Source organism: Hyperolius riggenbachi, chromosome 4, assembly GCF_040937935.1.
Source record: "Hyperolius riggenbachi isolate aHypRig1 chromosome 4, aHypRig1.pri, whole genome shotgun sequence".
Lineage (NCBI taxonomy): Eukaryota > Metazoa > Chordata > Amphibia > Anura > Hyperoliidae > Hyperolius > Hyperolius riggenbachi.
The window spans coordinates 435,014,107-435,035,014 of record NC_090649.1 but is presented as its reverse complement, the minus strand read 5'-3'; the positions used below and the strand labels follow the sequence as shown (position 1 = coordinate 435,035,014).

General features: G+C 45.4%; 1 protein-coding gene across 2 annotated transcripts in view; it reads right to left on the bottom strand.

Annotated features, from left to right (window-relative positions):
• Positions 1 to 20,908, bottom strand: part of PLCB1 (phospholipase C beta 1) — an 887,760-nt gene that overhangs the window by 665,994 nt on the left and 200,858 nt on the right. The window contains exon 1 of one of the 2 annotated variants that reach the window (XM_068232506.1): positions 12,811 to 12,922. The exons of the other annotated variant lie outside the window; for it this stretch is intronic. The gene's annotated coding sequence lies outside the window, so the exon portion shown is untranslated. Of the gene's footprint in view, positions 1 to 12,810; positions 12,923 to 20,908 lie in introns of those variants that run through there. 2 annotated transcript variants of the gene reach the window in all.

Here is a 20,908-nt window from a genome sequence, read left to right as displayed (position 1 = left end):
ATCATACATCCATTCTATAGGTAGAAAAAGTTCAAACCTGTAAATACTGGTGCTGGGGTACACAGGGTTCGGGTGACCAGGGAAAGTGTAAGGACGGCACCTTTAAAGCGTACTTGAACTCAGAACTTCCTCTCAACTCTAAACGATAAGCAACAGCATAATAACATTTAACGAAAAACATTTCTTTGTTACAGCTTACATAACTCCTGCAATAAATCTGCAATGTGTCTACTTCCTGCTTTAATAGAAGCAGACAAAGGGTTAACATCCTCTGTTTACATATTAGCTGTGTCTGATGAGAATGACAGATTTATGAGCGGACACAGCTGAGAGCTCAAATTACACTTGTGATTACTTGAAGATGAGGGGGAATTAGACAGGCTGTTTTTTTAAATATACAGATGGTGTATTTTTGGGCAGCAGAGAGAGTGGGTTCTGTAAGGATCCCAGAAGCCTCTGCACCATCCAGAAGCTTCTAACTACTTAGAGAACTAACTTTTTTTTTTTTACCCAATTCATGTGTCCTTTAAAAATTAAGGGCAGAATATTTCTATTGTCTTGCTATAGTTGTTTTGGTGGCTAACAGAATAAACTAAGATATATCTATGTGGCCTAATAAATGCATTGAAAATCGCTAATCTCACACTTTTTCTTGATCCTATTATGTGAGATAGGAAAAGAAAACATGGATTCCAAAGTTTAATGCAAGGGTAATTTCACCAAATATGTAATATTGTCCCCTTTCTAGAGCAGTTTCTTTAAAGTGAACCTCCGGACTAAAAATCGACTCAGCAGCACTGAAAAGGCCTGGTGTTTCTTTAACAGTATCACAGCATCAGAACGTTGTTTCTCTTATACAAGCCTCATTTTTAGCTGCACAGAAGAAAACTGCCCGGGCTTTTTTCCCTGGATGCTGTGCAAAGCATGATGGGATTTCTGATTTTGTTGTTCTCGTTCTGCTGTTTTTTGTTTTTTTTTACATTTTGAATTTGACATTTGAAGCCTAGCGTGTGTGTGCAGCTGGGAGGGGTAATCAGGACACAGGACAGTTGGAACTGTGTCTCCTGCTCCTTGTCACCTCCTTTCAACCAAAAAGATGGCTGCCCCCATGACAAAGATGGCAGCCCCCATGAATCACAAACATTTGCCTGTTCTTTTAAAACCGGGTGGGTAAAAGATTATATTACCTATCTATTCTAATTAACATAACCAATGTAACTTAATGACAGTATGTTTGTTTAGGCTGAAGTTCCCCTTTAACATTTGTCTGAGTAGGTGCCAGACAGTTCCCAAGGAGTACAGTACGTATAATACCAAGAAACAGCCAAAAGAAGCACAAGCTAATATGTCCGTCCACCATGCGAACTTTGGCTACTAATAGCGGACACCCTTTAGACAGAGGAGGTTAAGCTTAGGTGGCAAGAGCACAGGACAGCTGCAAGGGGCTAGACTCTAGAGGAAGCCCCAGGTAAGTAGATTTTTGTTTTCTAATCACCTCGGACCTTCCCTTTAACTATAATGTTTTTGGGGGGCAAAGCCCATACTCAACTTAGCATGACTGCGCTTAGAAAAATGAATTGCCTTAGTCCATTAATCATCAGCATAAGAAATCAGCATGTCTTCTTTTTACAAGTTAACCACTTCACAACTGAGGGTTTTTACCCCTTCAGCATCCGAGCAATTTTCTCCTTTCAGCGCTCCTTACATTCATTCACCTATAACTTTATCATTACTTATCACAATAAAATGAACTATATCTTGTTTTTTTCACCACCAATTAGGCTTTCTTTAGGTGGGACACTATGCCAAGAATTATTTTATTCTAAATGTGTTTTAATGGGAAAATAGGAAAACATTTGGAAAAAAAAACATTTTTCAGTTTTCCGCTATTATAGTTTTTAAATAATGCATGCTACTATAATTAAAATCCATGTAACTTATATGCCCATTTGTCCCAGTTATTACACCGTTTCAATTATGTCCCTATCACAATGTTTGGCGCCAATATTTTATTTGCAAATAAAGGTGCATTTTTTTCAGTTTTGCGTCTATCCCTAATTACAAGCCCATCATTTATAAAGTAACAGTGTTATACCCTCTTGATATAAATATTTAAAGAGTTCAGTCCCTAAGGTAACTATAAGTTTTTTTTTTTAATTGTAATTTTTTTTATAATATTACAAAAAAAATTATTGGTAACAATTGGGGAGTGTGGGAGTTAATGAGTTAAAATTAATAGTGATAATTTATTTGTACGTGAAAAATGTTTTTGGGTGTAGTATTCCTTTTTGGCCACAAGATGGCCACATTTTTTTTTACAGGTGTCCTACAAGCGTCGCAAGGACGCTTTAAGTAAAGGAGGCTGGGAAAGTGAGTTTTTTCACAATGATCGGCTGCTTCTCGTAGAAGCATGCTGATCATTGCGGGGGCAGAGATCAACGAACGGGAATGTATTTTCCCATTCATTGATCTCCGGGTGAGCGGGCAGCGGCGTGCATGATCGCGGGAGTGAGAGGGGGAACGCGGACAGCGGCGGCAGCGGCGGGGGGTGCGTATATCTACGCTCCGGGCGGGGAACTGAAGTCCAAAGGAGCGTAGATATACTGTATCCGGGTGGCGAAGTGGTTAATACAGCCAATTCTCCTAAAATCAGAGTTATTCGTCAGATGAAGTTTGCGGTTGCTGTGCCTTTAAAGTGTTTAAACTGTGGTGGTAGGATTTTCAGTTTTGAATTTAAGGTGTACTGGAGGTGGCCCAGGGGGGCCAAATTGGACACAGAGACATGCGTCCTGCTTCAAGACATGCCTCAGCATCCCCTGTGTTGCGATGTGACTTTCTCTCCTCCCCTCCCCCCCCCCAAAAAAAATCTATGGATAAGCAGCTCATTGGCAGTTAACAGAGGAAGGGGCGTCCCTTTACGAAGGGCCTCTCCTGCAAATGCCCTCTCTGGCGTTATGAACACTTCTTTCCCCCGCTCTCAATGGCCCAGCTCTGCCTCTCCTCCTCCCATTCCCCGCCTCTCCCCCGCCCCTCTGCGCTTTGTGCTCCCGGAAACTGAGGGACTGTGTGGCGCAGGAGCGTCAGGGAGTAGCGGAAAATGGCTCTACTTGATCCAGCCCGACCCCCGGATCATGTAGCACACTTTTTATAAAGGTATGGCACCGGCTCCGATTATCTTTAAGGTATGTTGTTATATCAAGTAGTGGTTATTACTTCAGCCTAACTAGCTGGAAATAAAAAAGAAAAAAACAACTTAATAAAACACCTGCCATTCATAACCTAAAGAAAAAGAAGTTCTTTTCAGCTACTAACTTCACAAGATACTGTACGTTTGCTCCTTCTCTTCGGTACCTCATATTCCTGTATGATCCCTTCCTTTCCTTAAACGTAACCGACCTCCCTCCCACAATACTTAACCCAAACCGACCCCCCCTACCACGATGCTCAACCCTAACCGCCCCCCCCCACCACGATGCTTAACCCTAACTGACTCCCCCTTTCCACGATGCTTAACCCTGATTCCCCCCTTCCACAATGCTTGACCCTAACTGACCCCCCCTCCCACGATGCTTAACCCTAGCCAACCCCCCCTTCCACGATGCTTAACCCTAGCCGACCCCCCCTTCCACGATGCTTAACCCTAACCGACCCCCCATCCCACGATGCTTAACCCTAACCGACCCCCCCTCCGACGATGCTTAACCCTAACCGACCCCCCCTCCCACGATGCTTAACCCTAACCGACCCCCCGCTACTGATGTCTAACCCTAACCAACCCCCCTCCCACGATGCTAAACTTAGGGGCCCATGTTAATATGAGTTGTTAACGAAACTTTGACTGTCAGATGCTCATGATGAAATGGGAGCCAGAGCCAGTTGGCATACAAATGCAAATAGCGGGGAAATTGCTCATGGGGCACCCAAACTTCTGCTTTGCCTCATTTCTAGTTTTTGGTATTAACCCATTAGCAACTTCAATAGAATGTTCTCGTTTCAGATAAGAGCACTGCTTTTGACATCAGTCGGCAGAACTTGTGTTTTTTAAATTTTTGGAATGCTTTTATCTCTTACTAGTGAGCAGAAAATGTAGAAAATGAAAGCATTACTCCTCACACTGCCCCCTAGTGACAAGTAGCCATAAATACACATTACAGCGGTACTAATTAGAAGCAGGGAAATGTAACGCATAAGAAATATAAAATAAATTGGCCTGGAGCACGTGCAAGCCTCTAAATTAATTGGCTGCTAAAGGGTTAATCTAGTACCTGGTATTAACCACTTAAAGACAACTGGACGAATATATTTGTCCAGTGTTGTTGTGGAGACTGCACCACCAGTTTGTTACTAAATGAGGCACATGGGGTATAATTTTAACCATAATGAGTTGTAGAATTCATTATGGTGTGTCTAAAAGCTGTGACCCATTCACCTGAAAAATAGGTAGGGACAAACTCAATCAAACATAAAAAGTCAGAATTATGATCAAACTTGGGAAAATTTTAGCAACACTACATAAGACATATGTGGTAACATTTTAACCATGATAGGTAGTAGAATAGAGTTTAAAGAGTTTTAGGGTTGATGCGCATGTCTCCTGTATTCTTTTTAGTCACAAACAGTCAAAAGAAATTAAATTTCGCATATTCTGTTCCAAAATAAAAGACTTGTAAAATGAAAACAAAGTGACAGAATATAAAAGAAAAAACATATATTGTTACCTTGGGAACCTGGCTTTTTAAATATGTATGCCATAAGGGTATATTACTATTATTTTTGAAAATAAGGTCTTGTAATCATCGATAGTGTACAATGAGAAAGCAAAAAAAAAAAAAAAAAAGAAAAAAAGACCTTTATTTCCAAATACAATATTGGCACCATGCATTGTGCTAGGAACATAATCTAAATGTTGCAACAACCAGGAGAGATGAGAAAATAAAATGAGTGGGTTTAACTTATAGTCAGCACTGTTTAATGCAAAGCTATAATGGATGTAATTGGAGAAATGGTTCTTTTTTTCTATTTTTTCCTTATTTTACCTTTAAAATGCATAGAAAATAAGGTGATTACTAAAAAAAATTAACACACACTAAAAGCCTAGTTTGTTTTGAAAAAAAAAAAACAATACATAGATCATTTAGGTGTGATAAGTAGTAATAAAGTTATTGGCGAATGAATGGGAGCAGCGCCTATATGTGAAAGTTGCTCTCGGGCTGAAGTGGTTAATACAGTGTGCGTCAAAGTGCTCAGTGTGTGCAGACATCCTATAGACTGGCAAAAAATGACGTACGTTTATGCAAATGCTTACTTGACAGGAAACCGTAAACTGCAGAAGTTAATCACAATTGTGAACTGCCAATCAATTAACCGTCATTCTAATCTCCACATCCTGTCACATGGAAAGCTGCAAAGGAGGGGACTTTTTCACCCATCTCCATCCAGAAGAAAATGACATAACGTTTTGGCAGCGGCTGCTTTTAGCGGGTGACAAGAAAGCAGAATGGAGTCCACGGCTATCTGATTACCCTATTCATTTGTGGCACACAAATTTGATGTAATTCAGCAGGAGACGCCGGCCAAACTTTCTGCTATGACTGTGCAGCCGCAGTGTGTGACGTCAATGTGACATTAATCCATAAGTAATCACACCCTGCATGCGATGATTGTTGGATTTCACTAAAATACTGCTGCCATTAACTAAACCATTTTTCATGAGGAAGCGAAGAAGTAAATTATATTTTCCACGGCAAACGCAAAATAGCATTTTGCTGCAGGAACATGAATTATCTTGATAACATTTTCATAGCGGAAGAAAGTTAAAAACATCTTAAAAAGTCCAAATTATTAACAGGTGACAAGAACAAGCCCTGACAGGCAGTAATGTATGGATTAAATTATAAGGGCTAGCAACAGAAAAATGTTAAATTATTCTGTTATTAATGTTCCGGCACACTCGAAAAAGTGGCATCGTACAAAGAAATCAGGGACAATGAGCAGCCATATCTAAAGACTGTCACTTGCATACCTGATTTTTAACTCTTTCAAGCAGAGAAAAAAAAAAGAAGCACAGCATAGTTATTGGCGCGATTGGCACTGTACATACACGTCTATCTCATCATGTCACCTCAGTTGTCTTTTAAATACTCACCAAGCAACCAGCGATGTCTTGTAGTCTCCCTGCAGCTCCTTGCGGCTTTTCGGCATCTTCCATGCACATAAGCCGACGTGTCACCTGACCACTGATACAGATGAGTCGCCGGCTTCCATGCATGGTGCCGGAAAACCGCTAGGAGCTGCAGGGAGACTACAAGACACCGCTGGAGACTCGGTAAGTATTTCAATGCCTCCAAAACCTCCTAAAAAACAGTCCCCATTATATCTCAGGCGTGCCAGTTAGTTTAGACTTCCAGTTGCCCGAGTTCTGAAAAACGGGGACTTTGCTGTATTTTAAATTTTACAATTTTTTTTCACAATAATGGCCTATCACATTCTATTGACTGGATTGTTGTACAGTTTCTAATGCCTAATACACATGATGAGATTTTCTGGCAGATTTCTTGCCAGATCAGTTATTTCCAGCATGTCCGTTATGATTTCCGATCGATTTTCCATACAAGTAAACAGAAAACCGATCAGAAATCAGATCGGACATGCTGGAAATGATCGATCTGGCAAGAAATCTGCCAGAAAATCTCATTGTGTGTATTAGGCATAAAGGGCCTGTTCCGCAATCCGCAGTACACTTGATAGGCAATATGGGCACACGTCACCTCAGATGCCCGTTTGCTGTTGAATCCCTTATTTGCTTTTGCCGAAATCTCGCCGTCTCATTCAATCACTGTGACAGGCCGCCGTGCCTCTGAATAAATGCGGAACTGATTGTCTCAGACGTGTTTTGTCTGATCAGAGAGAGCTTCCTGGAGACTCCCTTCCCACATACAGATTGCCAATGTGAAAATACAAACCTGTGATTAGAGAACTCTGTCTGATTGACTGATTCTAATTTGTAGCTGGTGGAAGTTGATGTTAATCATAGCCAGCTGTACATAACAAACCAAATTAGAATATTGTTTTCAAATTAGCACATATGGAAAGCAGTAAACATAAGGAATTAACATGTTTACCTTCTTTCCTTGGTGTTGAGCTGAATGGTTTATGAGTTTGAGTGAATTTGAGTGAATGAGTGAATTTGTTATACCAGTTTGAGTGCTAGTTATGTAATGTTGTCCAGTTTCTGGAGCTCTGCACATCCATGCAGATAAATCATTCGTGATACAGCCTCTGTATGAAAGTGTTGCCATGTCCCCCGCTGTACAAATTGAACATAAGTATACTTGTGGCTAGCTGCATTCATTGCTTCAATCTGTATTAAAAAACGTTTAGATTAGAATGAGTACATAATTGCATCTGTTTTGCATTCAAGGTATGTATTTAGCCCCAGAGGGGCTGTGCTTGCCTCCGTTGGTTTTCATTTCAGGTGCAGCCTTGAGCGCTGTCATTTGTCTGCCTGGTTAATGAGTGCTGGGTGCCCTCCTAAACTATGTGTCTTGCCAATGGACAGCACATAATACAAGCAAAGGCAGCTCTGATTTTTACTAGGTCTTTCACCTCCGACACTGTGGCCCTCATGCCATCACCAGGAGTGTATAGCGCAGGTCCAGTACGGTCTGTGCCTGCGCAGTACACTCCTAGTGATGTCAGCGGGAATGAGGGGGCGGCCGTGCAGGCGCAGTGGTTTTCCGACCTTCAAGTCGGAAATTTCAGAAATCGGAACCAGGGACCAGAGCATCGGTGAGTGGCTGCGGGGGAACAGGATGTCTGCGGGGAACCATTAGAAGTCCCAGGGAAATTCAACTCTTTTTCCCCCGACCCCCCCCCCCCCCCCTACAGTACTCCTTTAAAATAATCTGCAATTGATAAAGTACCAAAAAGTAGATAAAGAGCTGTCAAAATAAATATTCTGAGTTTTTTCTTGGATGTTAGTGATTTAAAAGTAAGGAAGTTCATGCAGATTTTAGGGAACTGAAATTTGCGCACTTCCAATTGGAAATCGGATTTCCAGGAAAATACTGCATTACCGCAACTTGGTCATTTTAGCCCAATCACAGAACTCAGAAGCATTGGACCAGACAATGCAAAGTCAACTTGGAAGTATTTGGCCCATCCGACAAAGTGAAGAATGACCCAAAAAAAGACTCCTCAGAAATGCAAAACGTAAATCAGATTTCTTGTGGGAGGGGTTTCACCACAAAATCAGTCATACAGCGCCCCCCTGATGGTCTGTTTGTGAAAAGGAATAGATTTATCATGTAAAAGGGCTACTGATTGGGATAAAGTTCAATTCTTGGTCGGAGTTTCTCTTTAAGGGAGTAGCCAGAAGACACTGAAGCCCAGCTTCCGGAGATAGACAGGCTGCCCTGCTTTGTTAATATGCACTGTAAAGGCTTTGTATGGTACAGTATATACAATGACCTCTGAGCTATAGGTGTATTGGACTGGGGCAGAAGCATCTCTAGGTTTGGTGACACCTGGTGCGGAAACTCATGGTGTCACCCCTCTCTTACCCCATGAACCTCCAACCTCATCAGGCTAAACAAAACCACTAATACATTTTTGCAGTAATGTTACTTGTTACTGACATTTGTTGAGAATGGGGTTGGAAGTGGTTATACTGGATCAATTTGCTACTGGGTGTGTGTGTGTGTGTGGGGGGGGGGGGGGGGAGTTAGGGATTCTTATACTGGCCCCACTATGGATGGGTTCTGGGCATGTTGGCTGTGGGGGGGGGGGAGGAAGGGGTACAGCACTGGACACACTTTATATTGTTGGTCAGATGGAATTGCACATGATACACTTGCTTTGGAAGGTGGGATTAAATTATTGTTATGCTGGGGGCGGGAAGGGGGGGGAGCCTGTCCATGTTTGCTGTGGTGGAAGAGGGAGTGGTGCCATGCTGGACACGCTTGCTATTGGGGGGGCACCCCTTTTCTAAGGGGTGAATATAGGGGCATTAAGGTGATCATCACGTGGCCCTGGTAGCCTCTGAACGCCATTATAAGCTCATCACGGAGCAGCCAGAAGGGAGAAGAGTAGGACATTAGGCACTAGCACACTAGCCTGGTCTATATTTACATACCCTTGCACCACTCTCCTTTAGCCTGGAGCTTCGGTCCCCCCCCCCCCCTCCTGCTGGTGACACCTGGTGCGGTCCTCACCTACCGCACCCCCATAGTGACGGTACTTAACTAAGGGTTTCCACCCATAACTCTCCCAAGATGTCAGCTCCTGCCCTCATATTAGTAGGACAGAAAGTGCTGATTCTCTTACCGAAAAATCATATTTCGACTCATTCTGATTCCAGTTAACTAACAGCTAGCATGAAATGGATACTTTATGCTCCAAAGATGCCCAAATTATTTCCCTGAAAACGTATTCTGCGTACTTGCAGAAGTAATCAGGAGCTTTTTGCAAAATAAGTAAAAAAGAAAAAAAAAACACTTATTCTTTAAGCTGAACCAGCGGAGATATGGATCCATTATTTTCTATTATTATTATGTGTGCGGCTACTTGAAAGTGAGACAGATATGCGATTTTTCAAGGCACATTAGTCACAGAGAAGTAGAAATAGCTGAGAGGGGCCGAGGCTTGAACACTCATTCCTACAGATTGAACTGTTTATGCCAAAGGAATTTTCATCCAAAGCGAAAGGGAAAAAAACTAATCTTCGAATTAATAACTTGGGTCCGAGCTCTGAAGATGTGCCGGCGCTACGGTCTGTATGCTTCTGCCTGCCTGAGATAAAGATGAACTTTACCTCCTCATCCTCTACTGCTGCACAATGACTTTTATCAGTCTATGAGTGGGGACTTCAATCACACCCTTATTTCAATGATGTACTGAAAATACCAGAGGGAATATAGGCTGTGATGGATTCTAATTATTATAAGGAGAGGGAATGATTTTCAGCTGGCTCTATTTAAAGTACACCTTTCCCTAGAACCAAACTTTTCAAGCAAGATATTAGATTGAATACATGTCGAGCTCACCACTGTACAGCTACTTTCTGTACCTTCCCCTGTACTGTTTTAAACAATACCAGTTGCCTGGCTGTCCTGCTGATCTCTATTGCTGCAGTAGTGTCTGAATCATACCAGAAACAAGCATGCAGCTAATCTTTTCAGATCGGACGATAATGTCAGAAACGCCTGATCTGCTGCATGCCATGCTAGGAAGGTGGCAGCCCCAGGACCGCCTAACGCTGAAAGGCGGCAAGTCCTGGGGCGGGGTTTTGCAGGGGATCGCACGCGCATCCCCGCTTGAATGACGGAGTTCCACTCAGTCATCAGTCTACCACGATGATTGCCGCTAGGAGAACCCGCCATCTATTTACACTGTACAGCGCTGCAATCTACAGCAGAGCTGTACTGGTGGCAGCCGTGTCACTCGACTGTCCCCCTGGGAGGCTCAGGAGCGATCGGCTATCATAGGCTGATGCCTATGACAGCTGATCACTGTGATTGGCTGGCAGGGGAAGGGAGGGATAGGAGATAAAAAATAATAATAAAATACACATTTTTATAAGAAAAAATAAAAATAAAAAAAATCATCAGCAGCAATCAGAGCCCACCAACAGAAAGCTCTGTTGGTGGGCAGGGGGGAGGGAGGGGGTGTTCATTTGTGTGCTCGGTTGTGTGGCTCTGCAGCGAGCCATTAAAGCTGTAAAGCCCTAATTTGTACAATGCACCCTGGTCACTGGGGGGGGGGCTAAAGCCTGTGGTCCTTAAGTGGTTAAGACACACCCCTGCCACACCCCTTATCAACTCCTGCCACACCCCTTATTAAGCCCCTGCCACACCCCTAGACACTGACACCAAAAGAGGAAGATTTCTCTCTGTCATCATTAGTTCGCCTTCATTGTAACATTTTAAAATAAGAAATAGATCAATTAAAATTATAGAAATTTAGATTTAGGGCTTGATTCACAAAGCGGTGCTAACAGCACGCTGGTGAAAAGTCCTATATCAAGCCTAAACTCAGTTTAGGCGTGATAAGTTTAGGTGTGATAAGTTTAAGCGTAATAACTATAGCACCAACTGGGTTAGCACCGCAGTGCACAGCTGATCAAAAGTTTTGCGCTAGCAAAGTCTGGTGCACTTCGCATAGAGTTTAATGGCGCTGCTTTGCGTGCGGGACTTTGCGCGCGTTCTAAACTTATCTAAACTTATCACGCCTAAACTTATCACGCCTAAACTGGCTTTTCACCAGCGTGGTGCAATGGTTATCACGCCTAAAGTCTCTAACTGGGTTAGCACTGCTTTGTGAATAAAGCCCATAGAGTCTATTACCACATTTTTCAGTAGAAAAGAAACCACATATATATGTACTCATCTGTTTGAGTCCTGAAAGAGAGACAAACAAGAAAGAAAAAGGGATAGATGGATTTAGTTCCCAGAGACCGTTCCTCTGAAAAAGGGACAATTGGGAGCAATGCTAAAAGTGCCTTCCCCTTCAGAATTTGGAGCTGTTGCTGGGGAAGAGGGCAATGTTTACATCAAAGAGAATCTGTAAGGAAAAAAGTGCCCCTATGGGGTACTTACCTTGAGAAGAGAAAGCCTCTGGATCCTAAATGAGGCTTCCCCATCCCCTTCAGACTCGAGGATACAGCCCCCGAAAATCCACCGACAAGTGGAGCATGCTCAGTAGGGACTTCAGCGCACAGCAATATTTACCAAGCCTTGCTCCTGCGCAGCTGCAGTACAAAATTCCACTCTTGCTGTGGCGGAAATAACTGAGCCGGATTTGGTCCATTCTACCGTACAGGCGGTCCCAGGGGAAGCGTGTACTGCTCCTGAGCAGGAGCACGGACGGGTTCAGGGGCTGCCAGCACTGGATCTAGGAGGCTGAAGAGGAAGCCTCATTAGGATCTAGAAGCTTCCCCGTCCAGAGGTTAGTACCCCATAGGGGCACTTGTTTACTTACAGATTCTCTTTAAGGCCTCTTTCACACCAAGACGTTGCGTTTTAGGGCTCGTTAAGATCGCATAACGTGCCCCTAACACAACGCATGGTGGTGTTGAAGTTGGACGTCAAATTGAGCCGCGTTATGCAGTTCTTGGTGCGCTGTTTTCGTTCTATCTATACTGATAGAACAGCCGCTCCAGGATAGTGATGGGAAGTCCGGATCTTTTCAAGGATTCGGATGATTCGAATCGGATCATTAAAAAGATCCAGATCTTTGAACCAAATCATTTGAATCATTTTACTAGGGAAGCAGACTGGGGGTGAAATAACTAGCAGGACAGGACTTTCCCTGCACTGTACATTCTGTATGTTCTTGTTTCTTCCAGACAGACATTCAATGTGAACCGAATCGTTCATTGTGATGATCCGGATGATTCAAATCACAAAAAAGATCCGGATCAAATGAATGATTCATTCATGATCTGGACAACACTACCAGTCCAGATTACGTCACCACTGTGCAGTGAATATTAATTAGCCAGTGGCTAGTCACTGAGCATGTGCAAGCAGTCTAACGCAGCTAAAGCCCAGTAGAACGCACAGCATGCTGCACTTTCATTCAGCGTGTAGTGTTACAATGTAACGCAACGTGGGCACTCTGAACAGCCCATTGATCTTTCATTACTGTGAGTTGGGCTGCGTTACAGGCTGCTGTAACGTAGGACTTTAACGTCCCACTATGAAAGCAGCCTAAAGGAAACAAGAGACGATGTGCATGGGGCTGGAGGAAGCCCCAGGTATGTATAAAACAGTAAGTATGCATCGTCTCTGGTACACTTTAAATACTCCTTACTTGCCAGTCATAAATCTTCTTTTCTTCTGGCTTCCCTTGTCTTCACTAGAGATGGTGGATGTTCAGAGAGATAAACACATGGACATCATCTGTGAAAAATCTCAGCCTGGATGCAGCATTACCTGTAACAGCCTACCAGGCCGCCGGTGTCGTAAAAGAGCAGAGAAAAGAGGCGTCAGCAGAAATGAGCGTTTCACAGGTGAGGCGAGTTATGATCCATCTGGGAACGGAGCCAAGTGCACATTAATGAAGTGTCTGCACTGACGGGGCTGCTAATAAGAGCTGCCTGGGGAAAAGGGAATATTGTCCGCATGCAGCATTGTTAAACAGAGAGAGACAACGCCGCTCATTTCTCCCAATAAATACACATTATCACTGCAAACCCATCTGGGATATGTGGCTTTATAGGTTTTGGCATCATGGCGGTGCAATGCGGCTCTCTCATGGGGGAGTAAATGTGTCGGCGGCATCCATAATAGCCGGCCATAAGCAGCTGCCATTTGAAATTGAGCTCAGCTGTCAGATTGTGAGCTCCAGAGATCAGCTTATTGGACCTTAATGTGACCCTGATGTAAACTTGGGCAATGTTATCATATATATATTTATGAAAATAAAAGACATAAGCGGAGGATGCCCTTAGAGAGCGCTGCGCTGCGCCCATTTATGATGCTGTTACCAATCAGTCGGAAGACATTGCTCTCCAAGGATCTATGGTGCCAATATGTATCAGGGGATCTCAACAAAAGACAGTCATTTCACTCCAGTATACAAAACCAGTGCTTAAATAGCTGTGTCTCTATGTCCAATCGCCTCTTTCTGAAGGTGCAGTGGGACACCCTAGAATCAATAACAATAGCACATAGTGGCCAGTACTCCCCCCCCCCCCCCAAATGCTTTGACCTATGCCCCCTGCGTAAGCTGCTGCCTGAATACTGAGGGAATTGCCTGCCATCTGTGACTTGCTTGTGCATGGCTGCAATGCTACAGCATCATCCAGGCTGCACAGAAATGTGGACAGAGGAGCACACTATCAGCACTGTACCTGCATTAACAGGTGAGACCTATGATTCCTGTGTGATTATAGTATAGTATAGTATAGTATACTTTATGTGCTTTTACAATTTCTGATATAGTAAACCCCTTCGCCCGGTCCCTTGGACTCTACAATAAAGAAATTCTACTATACATAATTATAAAAAAAATATATCTAAAAACAGATAAATCAGCGCTGGGTAATCCATTTTCTAAATTACCATGAATAAAAATGAATCTTTTTCAACATTCAGTCTGCAGTCAATAATGATTTTAAGACATAACTACAAATTATCACATTCAAGTGTCTAAAAAACAACCCCCCATAATGCATCAGGTCAGGACAGTGAGGGTGCACAATATATATATATATATGCTACATTTCATTTAAAAAACGTGAGTGAAATGACCATAACTGCAGATGAATTGATTGATATAAACACAGGGACATGAGAATTGTCAGCTCCATGTTTTTCCAGGCACACGCTGGTATTTTATCCTGATAATCTGATGTGTCATAAACTCATTACAGCACACAGGCTGTTGTTATGAAGAGCTGCTATCATTAGAAAGGTTTATAATCCCCTCCTTTCCCATCTGACTAATTATAGTGAAGTACTAAGTGTGCTCATGTGATCCCAGATTAAATGTCAATAGAATGCATTCAACAGCCATCTTCACATTCTAATAAGCTGCACAGAGAGAAATCAAACTGGCAATACTCTCTACAATCATATATTATATACAATAAGTTTTATTTATCAAAGCTAATAAATATTACAAACTAGGGAAATCCTAATCACAAGCAGAGCCGGGACAAGGTCCTCCAGCACCCAAGGCTGAGACACCAAAGTGCGCCCCTCCATCCCTCCCACCCCAGCCGTCACTCACTGATTGCTATTAGACTAAGAGGCGCCCCAGGGCCCCCGACATCCCCAACACCTTAATCTCTAGTTATCTGGCTTGCAGTCACTGCCATGTATCCCCTTTTCTTATTTCTTTCTGCTTCAAACACAATTCGGAATGACAGCTGAATGAATTCTGCGCCCCCTCCTACACTGCGCCCTGAGTCTGGAGCCTCTCCAGCCTATGCCTCGGCCCGGCCCTGATCACAAGTGCCTGGCCTTTGCACCATTTATTTATTTATTTGTTGTATTTATAAAGCGCCAACATATTACGCAGCGCTGAACATTAATTTAGGTTACAGACAATATTTAGGGGTGACAAACAGCAATATGACAATACAGGAATACAAGAAAACCAGATCACACAGCACAGTATGAGTACAAGGTAATGCTTAGTCAGTCACTGGATGGGAGCATGGAGTTAGGCAAGTTAGGTTCACTCAAATGCATAGCATGGGTGCACAGTAATAGAGGTGCATGATCAGGTAGGACACAAAAGGAGTGAGGACCCTGCCCAAAGGCTTACAATCTAGAGGGAGAGGTAGGGACACGAGAGGTAGGGGACCAGAGAGTTCGGCTGTGGGTTTAGAGCAATTGTGAGGGGCATGGCCGGATTTCTGGCAAGGCCACGTAGGCCATGGCCTAGGGCACCAGATAAACAAGGGGCGGCCTGCAGACAGTGGGCATTATTTGCAGGGCATTATTTGCAAGTGTCCAAACAAATGAAAGTGATCAGGATAACTGCACTATTAGTACCATCTGGCATTTGCCTGTGCTGTGCTAAAGGCAGCTGCAGTCCGTTAGCCAAACGTTTGTGAACAGTGTGTGACTAGCAAAAAGCCAGACCTTGTCCAATGACTAGCAGCTGCAGGCAGTTACAGAAGGCCGGGTCCCACGCACTTGGTGTGGGGGATGAAAGGACCAGGGGCAGCACCAGCAAATAGTACAGAATAGTACCCAGCAAATAGTACAGAATAGTACCCATTTCTTAATTATTGATTGGCCAGCGCTGTTACCCTGGAGACAGCACTGGGTACAGGACTCACATTTACGCGTTGCTGACCCCACCCAATGTCCAATTGTGAGCCACTTTTGACTATGTGTGTGTGGTGGATGGCTCCCACCACGCCCATCACCTGTAGATCGCTTGATTGACCAGTTCCCCCATGTGACATGATTGATTCACTTCACGTTGCCATGGAGACCTCGGCATTAGCCGCAATAGTGGACACCATCGGCCCAAAGTTTTTTGGGTGTGTGTGGAGAGAGGTGGTAGGATACGGTTTCGGTTGGGGCGGCTGGTAATAGTCGGCCTTGGGCGGTAAGAAGTACAAATCCGGCCCTGGTGAGGGGTGGTAGGCAAGAGTGAAAAGGTGAGTTTTGAGGGCCTTCTTGAAGGTGTTGAAGGAGGGGGCTGCCCTAATGGGTGGAGGTAGGGAGTTCCATAGTGTCGGAGCGGCTCTTAAGAAGTCTTGGAGGCGTGCATGGGACTGGGTGATGCGGGGGACGGTCAGGCGAAGTTCATTGGAGGAGCGGAGTGAGCGGCTTGGTGTGTATCTCTGAGTAAGATCAGAAATGTAGGTTGGACAGGTTTTGTGGATGGATTTGTAGGTCAGACACAATATCTTGAATCTGATTCTGGACTGGATAGGAAGCCAGTGGAGGGATTCACGGAGGGGAGTCGCCCTGGTGGAGCGATGGGAGGAGTGGATAATTCTGGCAGCCGCATTCATGATGGACTGCAGTGGGGCTATTCGGGTCTTAGGGAGTCCAGACAGAAGGGCATTGCAGTAGTCGAGGCGGGAAATTATGAGGGCATGGATGAGGAGTTTGGTGGTGGCAGGGGTCAGGAAAGGGCGAATCTTACAGATGTTACGAAGGTGGAAGTTGCAGGACTTTGTGAGGTTTTGGATGTGGGGAGTGAAGGAGAGTGCGGAGTCCAGGGTGACACCCAGACAGCGGGCTTGAGAGGTAGGGTGAATAGAAGTGTGGTTAACAGTGACCTGCACATCTGGGAGGTCCAGGGATGACCGGGGTGGGAAGATCATAAATTCCGTTTTGTCTAGATTTAGTTTTAGGAACCTAGCAGACATCTAGGAGGAGATGGCAGATAGGCAGGAGGAGACCTTGTCCATGGTAGTGGTAGATATGTCAGGGGTGTGGAGATAGATTTGGGTGTCATCTGCATGCAGATGATAGTTAAAACCCATGGAGGAGATAACCTTGCCAATGGAGGATGTGTATAGGGAGAACAGTAGGGGGCCAAGGACTGAGCCTTGGGGGACTCCCACTGAGAGGTGGTTGGGGGTGGACGAGGACTCATTGAAGGAGGTCGTGAAGGAGCGGTTGGAGAGGTAGGATGAAAGCCAGGTCAGGGCGAGATCGTGAATGCCCATGGATTGGAGGGACTGGAGGAGTAGGGGATGATCTACTGTATCAAAAGCTGCTGAAAGGTCAAGGAGGAGGAGAATGGTGTATTTACCTTTAGCTTTAGCTAAGGCAAGGTCATTGACCACTTTGGTGAGAGCCGTTTCGGTTGAGTGGGCAGGCCGAAATCCAGATTGCAGTGGGTCTAGTAGTGAGTTGGCATTGAGGTACTGGGTCAGGCGTTTGTGAACCAGACGCTCAAGGAGTTTTGAGGCAAAGGGGAGGAGGGAGATCGGGCGGTAGTTGGAGGGTAGCGAGGGGTCGAGGGAGGGTTTCTTGAGCAGAGGCAGTACAGTGGCCTGCTTGAAGTCTGAGGGGAAGGTGACTGTGGATAGGGAGAGGTTAAACATGGTAGTGAGGACTGGGGCCAGATCCGTGAAGTGAGGCTGAAGTAGATCAGAAGGGATAGGGTCAAGGGGGGAGGTAGTGGTATGGGAAGTCTGCAGTAGGTGGTTGACCTCCTCAGTGGTAGTAGGAGTGAAGGAGGTGAGGGGAGGATAGGGTGGAGAAGGAGTAGGTTGTGAGCAGGTGGGAGGTGAAGATTGAAGATTGGATATTTCCTGACGGATGGAGACTATTTTGTTGGTGAAGTGGGTGGCTAAATCTGTGGCAGAGAGGGAGGAAACAGAAGGTGGGGGGGTGGGTTTAAGCAGGGAGTTGAAGGTGCTAAAAAGACGCCGGGGATTGGAAGCTTGTGCTCCGATGAGCTTGGTAAAGTATTCCTGCTTCGCATGAGCAAGGGCAGTGTGGAACTGCTGCAGGTTAGTCTTGTACTGTAGGAAATCCTGGTTTAGTCGAGTTTTCCGCCATTTTCGTTCAGTGGCGCGTGTTTCCCTCTGGAGGTTGCGAGTATGGGTAGTGCGCCAGGGCTGGGGGTTAGGGGGTCGGTTGCGGCGGAATATTGGTGGAGCAGCTTTCTCTAGGGCTGATGAGAGAATTTGGTGATACTGAGCTGCAGCAAGATTAGGACAGGTTAGGGTGGGGAGAGTGGAGGATAGGCCATGGAGGGAGTCAGCAAGGACGCCAGGGTTGAGCTTGCGTAGGTCTCGCTGCCATCGACCAGGTGGGTGGGCGGGTAGTTTGGAGCTGCCTTCCGTGAGGAGGTTGAAGGCGAGAAGGTAATGGTCTGAGGGTGGAAATGGTGCGATGTCGAGGTCTGCAATGGTGGTGGATTTAGTGAATATAAGGTCGAGAGTGTGACGTGCAGTGTGAGTGGGGGCGTTGGTGTGTTGTACTAGGCCATGTGAGTTGGCTATGGTGAGTAGCCGGGTCGCAACAGAGTTCTTGGGTTCATTGATGGGTATATATTTTGACACCATTTGACACTGTGGTTTCTCTGCTTATCTTCTAACTTAATTACCGCAAGTTTAGATAATTAATTTACATTGAGGGGCTCCAGGCGGGTTCAGTGGAGTGCTCGTTAAGTTTATCAAAGAGCGCTCTTCAAACTATCAGAGCAGAGCCTGATTTGGCATCGCACGGTATGGCTGCATAGCGTGTGCTGAGAATTATTACCACTCGCTGCTGTCATTAAGCTACGCTGCTACAGCATGAATCTCCCCCATTGTTTTTTTTTTAAAGTGGACCTGAACTAAGTACTTCCTCTCCTCTCCTTCTCGGGGGGCGGAGCTCCGCCCCCTCTTCAGTCTCTGAGCGGCTATCAGCGCTCGGGAGACTGTTAGACGGCGTGATCACCGTCTATTTACATAGTGCAGCGCTGTGATCAGCAGCAGCGCTGCACTGGGGACAGCCGTGTGACACAGCTGTCCCCCTGGGGGACAAGAGAGCCATCGGCTGTCATAGGCAGAAGCCTATGACAGCCGATTGCCAGGATTGGCCGGCTGGGGGGAGGGAGGGGTTTGCTGTAAAAAAAAAAAAAAAAAAAAACACATTCAAAATAACATAAAAGCACACACATAAATATTTATTTAAAAAAATAAATAAACGACTGGGGGGCGATCAGACCCCACCAACAGAGAGCTCTGTTGGTGGGGGGAAAATGGGGGAGGGGGGGGGGGAATCACTCCTGTGCTGTGTTGTGCAGCCCTGCAGCTTGGCCTTAAAGCTGCAGTGGCCATTTTAGTAAAAATTAGCCTGGTCTTTAGGGGGGTTTACCACTGTGGTCCTCAAGTGGTTAAACTACACCGGAGATGGGGCAGGAGAGAAAATGTATACATACATGGGGCATCCTCCACCCCCTCCAGCCTGATCGCTCCCTAGACGTCCTCTGCCGCCTCTCCTTTCGTCTGCAATTGGCCCCGGTAAGTCCGCCAGTCTGGGGCCAACTGTACATAAGCGGCCTGGCTGTGTGAGCGCCCCCATAACCAGGGCAGTTTCTAGGCTAAATTGCTCCCAGGGCGAGGGTGTAAAAATTGCGCCCCCTTCCCCCACCCCTGTGAACTTGCGAACCCTTACTCTTTAGGGACAGTCAAAGGTCACAAGCAGATCTGTCTACTTACTAGTGACCAGCCGTTCATCCAGGAGGAAGCAGGGACCAGGAAAACACAGGCGAAGAGAGCCCGGAAAGCTGACTCCCCCATGGGTGCAGCGCACTGACAGCCTGCAGTACCTCTATAGGACATCAGGTTTCATCACGCGGTGGTGAAGTGATGATGATTTCACATCTGACACAGGCAGCCCAGGAGGAGTCAATGAAGGTGATTGTGCTGGTAATCTTCTTTCTTCTTCCATTTGGCTGCACCACACATCATCAGCTCCCTAGCGGTCATGTCCTTCTGCCTGCGCCCCTCTTCTTCTACTTGCCAGTCTGCGCCCAGGGCGGTCGCCCTGCCCGCACTGCCCAAGAAATGGCCCTGCCAATCACGCTCGCGTCACTGGGAGCATTTTCCGCCTGTGCAATACTGGGAGAGTTCTGCACCTGCGCAGTACAACTGATCAGGCACAAAATGCTCTCAGCTGCGGTAACGCTATGTGGAGAGCGCGCGGCCAGACTGCACATGCACCGTCTGATCCCGACTGGACTTACTAGGGCCGATTTCGGAAGAACGGAGAGGCAGTGGAGGATGTTGAGGGAGCGATCAGGCCGGAGGGGGCTGGAGGAAGCCCCATGAATGTGTACATTTTCTCTTATGCCCCATCTCAGGTACACTTTACAGAAAAACAATTCTTTGCTACAGCTGATACACATCTTGCAATAAATCTACAGCGTGTCCACTTCCTACTTTCATGGAAGCAGACATAGGGCTAACATCCTGTGTTTACAATTTAGCAGAATGACTGTGAGGGCACAGAAGTACTGCAGGGGGGATGGAAGATGTCCCAGGTAAGTTACACTGGCCACTTTTATTTTGCTTTAGGTTCCGTTTAAATTCTGCAGGTCACTACACTTCAGGGGACAATTTTGTTTCTAAAGGTATATATGATAAACGTTATTCTTATTGAATACATTAATTAGAATTATTTAGTATTTATATAGCGCCAACATATTCTGCAGCACTGTACAGAGTATATTGTCGTGTTGAACAAAATAAATTGAGTTTTACACACCTGGGGCCTACCTCAGCCCCCTGCAGCTGATCTGTGCCCACAACGAGTCGCTCTGATGTTCCGAGTCCCGCCGGCGGCCACTTCCGTGGGCACAGATCAGCTGCAGGGGGCTGAGGTAAGCCCCAGGTGAGTAAAACTCAATTTATTTTGTTCACTTAAGTGCCTCTTTAACTGTTACTCAGAGGGGCTCACAATCTAATCCCTTACATAGTCATATAACTATTAGT